The sequence below is a fragment of the Lactuca serriola genome, chromosome 8 (assembly GCF_051521515.1).
Source record: "Lactuca serriola cultivar US96UC23 chromosome 8, Lser_US96UC23_V15, whole genome shotgun sequence".
Taxonomy (NCBI): domain Eukaryota; kingdom Viridiplantae; phylum Streptophyta; class Magnoliopsida; order Asterales; family Asteraceae; genus Lactuca; species Lactuca serriola.
In genome coordinates this window covers 155666534-155674867 of record NC_136415.1, presented here as the reverse complement: position 1 = coordinate 155674867, position 8334 = coordinate 155666534, and positions in this window count along the sequence as shown.

Here is an 8334-nt window from a genome sequence, read left to right as displayed (position 1 = left end):
TCACCACCATTCCCATACATGCACTACCAAGCATATTGGCCCCCTCAGCATCACCCAATTTATGCTCTTCAAACTACACCAGAGGGGCATCCAATGACGCACCCCCACCAAACCACGCAGCTGACAAATAACAACGGACAAAACAACCCGAATGGAAACATTAATAATGGGAAAGTTTTAAGGTCAAACAACTCACCTCTGGTAAGGAGTATACATGGGTACCAACTACCAATCAGAGCAAATATACTGAAAATTCCAAAGTACGATGGGATGGGAGATCCCAATGATTACATCAAAAACTATAGATGGATGATTAATGCTTACTATTTAGATGAATTGTATTGGTGCATCTTTTTCCTAGCCACCCTATTAGGAGCAACATGATTATGGTATAAAAGCTTAATAGTAGAAAGCATACACGATTTCAACAAGGTAAGAGAATAGTTTGTTGGACACTTTATCCAACAAAGGAGATACATTACGGATGCACAAGCCATCTTGGGATGTCAACAGCATGACGATGAGCCTTTGAGTGCTTTCTTTCGAAGATTCAACAAATCCACCCTTAACACTCCGGAAAAAGCAGATCACATGGTGATCACCGCATCCACATACGGATTACACCCAGTACCCTTGTTTAAAAAGCTAGTCGATAAGCAACCAATGTATAGGAAGGATATGATGGAAAGTGTAACATCCCAAAATCGAGACCCAAAAATTTTTGTTTAATTATATTACTTATAAAAATAGTTTACGGAAAACATCATTGCTATCATTTCAAAACATCAGGTCACAAATCACAAGTCTAGAAAATCATATCATCAAATAGTAAAATGTCAGAGTACAATCCCAAGGTTCTCAAAGCGGAAATCATATGTGTGCGATGCGCTGCTACCCTACTGGCTCCTTCCCCTTAGCTGAAGAGGTACCTAAAACCAAAACTAAAAACTGTAAGCACGAAGCTTAGTGAGTTCCCCATCATACCACATACCATTCATCACACATACTTTCGGGAAATTTTGGGGTGCCCGACCTACCCATGTCAAGCCATTATGGGGTGCTGACCTACCAATGTCAAGCCATTCTTGGGTGCTGACCTACCCATGTCAGGCCATTCTGGGGTGCCTGCCTACCCTTCGGTCTATCTCACCCAATCACGGGGACTATTTCACCCCTATTACTATCACATAATAACATATCATAATCATGCTCTTAGACAGGTCTGGGGTGTCCGACCTACCCTTCGGTCCTAGCGACCGAATTGAGGACTATTCCCCTCTTACTACCACTATCACATAGAACATATCATACTGGCACATATAACATATCACGTAATAAAAAACCAGACAATTATCACAAAGACAGTTATCTCAACTATAATCAACTACTAGTGGGTCGGCCTTGGTGCCTTAGACCTGCTTGTACTGGAAGGTAACTCAACTCAATGTTGTGTAGTGCCTGCACTGTCCTCGGTGTGGAAATCGACTCTCCTCAACTCCTCAATCCCCACACAACAACTTTTCTAAGTTATCAATTCATACCCATAACCATTACAAGGGTCACTCAAGTCCAAGTCAAAGTCAAGGTCAAAACCGTGGTCAAAGTCAACATCTAGTTGACTCGACTCGCCGAGTTGTTCCGCCAACTCGCCGAGTCCTCGTATCCACAAAATGCTACCATCCCGTCCCTACTTGTCGAATCTAGCAAGAGTTCGGAGAGTTCCCCTTCAACAACACATCGGAGTGTCTTCAACCAACTTGATGAGTTCATCCTTGAACTCGTCGATTTCGTCTTCATCCATATGAAGGTGTTCAGTCTATGACTCGTCGAGTTCGTCCTTGAACTCGTCGAGTCCGTCTTCATGTGGTTGGGACATTGCCTTGAACTCGCCGAGTCCCTCCTGAACTCGTCGATAGGACTGTTCACTATTTGGATAAAACTGAATTGTCCAATTTGACAATTTGGATTGCACTATTTGGTTCGGATATTTGGATTTTTGGATTGGTTTTCAACAAAACCGAATTATTATTTTGGATTTTGGATTGGTTTTGGTTTATAAAGTAAGAACCGAATAGTCCAAAAAAAACCGAATAAACATTTATTATTTATAATATATATCTATAGTTATTTATTAATTATGTAATTTATTTTTTCAAATAGGTTAAAAAACATTTCCCCCGATAAAAAAAACATTAATATGCATTTTCTCTCAAAAAATTTCTATCTATAAAATACTTAACTACAAAATATCTTTTTAATAGTTGTTTATAAATTTCAAATCACAACTAAATAATTTGTTTTCATTTCTTGTGTAAAATTGGGTAATATTATAATTATATGTCATTTTAAAATGTTTTGGTTTTTGAAAACCGAATTATAAAAAACGATCCAACCGAATTGTAATTAGATCGGATTGGATTGGATTTGAATTTAGTTTGGACTATTTGGATACATGTTTTGAAAACCGAAATTAATTTTGATTCACTTGATTGGATTGGATCGAACCGATCCATCCAAACAAACACCCCTACTCATCGAGTCCTTCGATCTTCAAGTCCATAACAAACCCCTACAAGCTGAGTGTTCCTTCCACTCAACCAAAGACCATTTCCAGAAGACATTTGGGGGAAAATGCGACCCAACGCGCCGAGTCACCCAAGTGACAATGACGGGTCCCTCTTTGTCCAAAACTATTCAGTCGATTATAATGTGTCTCAATGCATCAAAACCATAGATCTGACCTCCTAGGGTCCATTTTATATGTAAAGTTCCAATCTTGACGTCCATGCACGGGGGTTTTTGTCTCAAAAGCCATAAAAAGAGGTATATAAGAAGCATGGGTCTCCCATGGCCTTAAAGTTGGTACGTTTATGCCATGGGAACCCTCAAAGGTTCCAAATTTGAAGTGTAACTCCAAACACACTCACAAAATCCAATTATAACTTCACAACTCATAAAAAGGTAGGAAAATAACCCCAAATCAAGTTCTAAGTAATGAATAGCCAAGGTATCAGCTTTGTACCTCAAATGAGCAGGAAATATGCCAAGACTTCTGGATCTACTTGCTCTCTCTTGATCTCCCAAGCTTTCTTCTCTTCTTCCAAATACACACAAAAGGGCACCAAAAAGCTCAAGAACACTCAAATAAGGCTTAGGGTTTCGGGTTAGGGTTTCTCTGGGTTGGGAGGAACAATGGGGGTTGTGTTGGGCGTTAAAAGTTATTTAAATAGGGTGCAAACCCTAAGTATTAGGGTTTCATCCAGACAGTCACTTATCCTGCCGATCTAAAGTCGAGTCTACTCGACGAGTTGGGCCCCCAACTCGCCGAGTCCCAGAGAAAAACATGAGTTTACTTTAATTAAAATATGTACCAGGAACTGGGTATTACAGAAAGAGTCCATCGATACATGAAACAGGAAGATGCAACATCTGAGAAGGTAAAATTTGACCAAGAAGAAAAGCTCAATGTCCAAAACGATAGTCGTGCACCTTACGCCAGAGGCCATGTTTCGTAGAATACCAAATAGCAGAATATAAGGTGTTAACGTATCTCACCTGGTGTAACGTCAAAGGATAACGGAGCCGTCAACTTCGGAACGGCCCATCAAAAACCAATTACCTGACAAGAGCCGGGAGCAGACCATAGTCCATAAGACCCTGCATTCTAGCACTGGCGATCTGGCCTCGGGATTGGCCCCATTTTAGGAGCGGAACTCCTGTTCTACTTAATACGAAGGAGTATCAGTTACCTCAGAGTCTCAGGTGTAGTGCTCAGTGATCCGCCAACTGGCCTTTCTACACCAATAGCAAATAACCACCCGCGGGGCACGATCTACCAATCGAAGGCTGCCTCGGCTTGCCATGCCTAAAAATGTAGAAGATACTATCCGGGATTTGTTCCCCTGAACACATGTATAAAAAGGTCCCTTCTCCCCCAAGAGAAGGGGTCGACTCTAAAAACCCAGTCTCATACTTTCCATAAAAAATCTATTCTCAAAAGAATTCACTAACTTGACCGTCGGAGCTTCGTTCCAGGATTAACTCGTGGATAATGTCCGACGATCTTGTTTTCTTGGATGTGATTCTTAGGCTTATCCTTTTAACCCCTCAAGACATAGTTAAGTTGGAGACATATCACAACAGTTGGCTCCATCCGGGGGTGCACTCAACACTACATAACCCATATAAAGACGTTAGGTGTTGGAATTAACGGACAAAGGACCCATCAGGTCGGACGGTGGTGACACCAGCCCAGTCAGACCAATGCAGTCCCTTGACGGGAGCGGTCCATCGACACTGGAAGGGCAACCGCCAACACAAACACCTACAACACCGGCAGTCGAGTCGCGACGGAGTTCATTGCCAGTTTATGGTGGCCACTACCCGTAGTAACGGAACACCTGGCCACGAAACCCACCACAACGCCTCAAAGAGCGCCGACCAACCAATCATAACCAATAGCAAATTGACCTTCGACACCATTGCGACAGGTGGGGACCAGCACCTGGTCCCCCGCTACCGTTCTACCCACTACACAATTATCGTCTACAGGTCATCACTTTTCCTCGATGGCCAGCATGTCGCACATCCCGCTATTCGCACAACAACCATCGTTCAACCCATACTCATACCACTACCAAGGTACGTATCCCCAAACAACGCAGTCACAAAGTCACAACAGTCAAGGAACACCAGTGTAGGAGATGATCTCACACACTACTGGGACAACGAAGTCAAGTTTACAACCAAACCAGTTGATGCACACATACTCCACGCAGGCACCATACATACGACAAGTAACCATGTACAACAACGGGTACCAATACTGGTATGGCCAAGGGTACAATAGCCCATACCATGTACAACAGGTGATGGCCGGCGAAGCATTCACCTAACCACAATGGATAGCCTGGTCACGAGCATCAGCTCGACATTCTGCTAAGAGTTCTTACAGTATGAAATACCGCATTCCGCCATGATCCCAAATATTCAAAAGTATGACGACACGAGGGATCCTGATGAGCACATAGACATCTACAAATGGATAATAACATCATTGTGGATGGACAAGAGGGTTACCTGCACCTACTTCCCAATCACACTGTCAGGAAATGCTAGAAAATGGTTAAAGGCACTGCGTCCAAGAAGTATCTCCAGCTTTGAACAATTGAGATATCTTTTCCTCAACAATTTTATGCAATTAAGGAAAATCAAACGAGATGCCAAATCCATTATGGCATACAAACAAAAAGAGGGAGAATCCATCCGAATGTACTACGACCGGTTTACCCTCACAACTCTGAGCATCCCCGGTGATGAGGAGTTTCTAGTCACAGGTGCTTTCTCTAAGGGGTTGCTCCCAGGCTCCCTGTCTAGGAAAATGCAAGGAATAGTGCCAAAATCTAGGGATGAACTGGAGTATAGGGTCGAAAAATACCTCAGGAAAATCGAGGGGGAAGAGCGCAAACAAGCCAACCTGAAAGTTGTTGCGAATGTATACCTCAAACAAGAATCAACTGACTCCCACTCCCGCCATAATCATAAGGAGCGTCACGATGGAAGTCGCGATAACCATAACAGACATTCGAGACATTCATCTTGCAGGTTTCGCCCATTTGTCAAGGATGAACCCAGGCGCCATAGGCCAAAAGTACATACTGTGGAAAAAACCCCTCAGCGGGTGGAAAAATAAAAATGGAAGTATTGCGAATACCACAAGAGAAAAACCCACGACACTAGGGAATGCACGATCCTAAAAAGGGAAGTATCAGACAAGAATTTAAATGGAGACCTCGCGGAGATCGCGAAGACCCTATGATCAAAATTCGAAGCCGAACAAAAAGAAGGAAGAAATCGGAAGGAAGCGAATAAACAACCAACCAAAAAGAAAGAGATCTTCATAATCGTGAAGCCCCAGAACAGAGCCAGGCACCGATAGGAGAACAATAGCATTGATACCCTACCTGGCTATAGTCTAAACATAATTTTATCACTAGGAGACCCAGGAACGCCCGACTGGGACCCCATAGACCCAATCATATTCTCCGCCTACAACCAACAACATCAGATCTGGAAAGCCTTGGTCTATGGTGGCAGCAGCATCGACGTCCTCTACGAGCATTGTTTCAAACAACTCCCGTCACCATGGAAAAAGAATCTTAAACCACCGACCCCAGCTCCACTCGTCGACTTCACAGGACACAAGTTGTGGCTGCTCGGGACCATAAGCCTACCATTGACAATGGGAAGGAAAAGGTAACAAGGATAATCGAATTCTTAGTAGTAAAGCACAGGTCCGATGACGATATGATCCTTGGGCGGCCAACCCTTTTCCGGCTCCAAGCCATCCCATCAACAATACATGGTACAATAAAATTCAGGACGAATAACGGCTCGACAACAGTGACCGCCCTCAACCCACGGGCAAAGCAACAATAGGCGATCGCCGCCTGGGCTATTGCATACATCCCAAAAATGTGGCGCACAACAGTAATCACCACCCAGATACATGAAAGGGGGAAAAGTCGTCACCTCCACACAAATAGCTCGAGGGGGGGGGGGGAGGGGGAGAAGGGCACGATGGCAATAACATCAACACGCCAGAAACATCGAGGATAGTCAACATGAACACCAAGCAAGGCTAGATACCACTAATCCTGCCAACATCTCGTCACACAACGAAATACCAGAGCACAGAAAAAGAGGAAACAATGGGGCGTAAGCATGAAGTCTCGCAACTCAACTAGAAACTGAAGAGGGAAACCGCTAAAGTCGGAGCAACGAGGGTAGGTAACTACCCCAGAAAGTGTCACACCCCCGAACCAGGCGGCGGAAACGTCCGAGGGCTGTCGTGACTTAATTGAATACCATAACATTGAATATATATGAAACATAACATCATTCATCACCATGCATTAATATAGTACAACTGAATAAGTTTACACTGAGTACATTGTTTTAACATTACATTCCCAAAAATAAATTGTTCGGTTCATACATAAACAAACTGCAAGCCATCACTGAGTACATTTTCCTTCGGTTTACTTGTTACCTGAGAATACAAGTATTTTGAAAAACGTCAACATATGAAATGTTGGTGAGTTCATAAGCGGTATTTGAAAGGCAATGTTTTGTATAGTTTTGAAAAACTACCAGAAAATCCGATATTTTCTGAAAAGAGTTTATGAAAAAGTTTGTGAAGATCCATAAGTATGCTTGTTTGTTTCTATAGTTGTAAAAAAAATTGTTCATTAAACTTGTGTGCATTTCGAAACCATATGTATTGAAAACCCTAGGAAAACCCGATGTTTTCCTAATGCTTTGAATTCCATGTAGTTGAAGAACCATCGCGACGTGTGAAGTCATTGATTCCAGGCGACGTCGGATTATTGCGCATGGTGAATTGCTATAAACATGCGTTATGCAAACGACCAGTTTACAACTATACTAACGATCTCGTAGGCGTCGTCCGTACTATTCACGTAATCCAACCGCCCTGACTTCGAGTAGTCCCACATCCGAAGAGAAAGAGGGCATGAAGACCTCGATAACTCCGTTAGCCGGTTGGGGATAAAAAAAAAGAGTGCGAGGGGCCCTTGACCCGACTCGCATTAAAATAACCGACTTTACTAGCAGTACCAAAGGACCCTTGGGGACCAATAGTATAAAAGCCATTGAAAGTCCTTTTACGCTGTGTTAGATCATGTAAGACCCAACAACTCGTAAGGTTGAAGTCTTCGGGCCTAAAGATCAGGTCATGGGGCTAGCTAGGCCCAACAAACAAGATTTTACACTTTTGGGCCCAAAGGTGGTGCGTCGATGTCTGTGCACTCTCACGTGTGTATTGAATTCCCAAATGTTACTTGTGTGAATCGAGTTATCGTCGTGTTAGTAGTTTCGGGTTGTTATTGATTCGAGACCGAATCAATTCGTTTAACAACGATTTTTGGTATTGTTGTGTATTGTATTTCGTCGGTAGTCGCGGTGCCAATATTTGATCACGATGGGTGTATCGAATTAGCCTTAAAAAAATTTTGTTTTCAGCCCCTCTTTATTTTGTAAATTTACTTTTTCAACCCTTTGCGTAAATAAATTTCCGGTTTAGTCCTTAAACTATTTTTCTTGGCATTTTAACATCAAAACTTATTGGAATTGATATTTTTCAGCACGTTTTAGTTGAAAACAGTTTTAGTCCCTGAAAATACAGTTTTCTCGGTTGTAACCCCTCTTTTTCGCAGTTTTTACAATTTTGGCCCAAATTGGAAATTTTTTGCAACTTTGGTCCTTTTTAAATTTGAAAAGCATTTTAAACCTTAGAAAAGGACTTGGAAAACT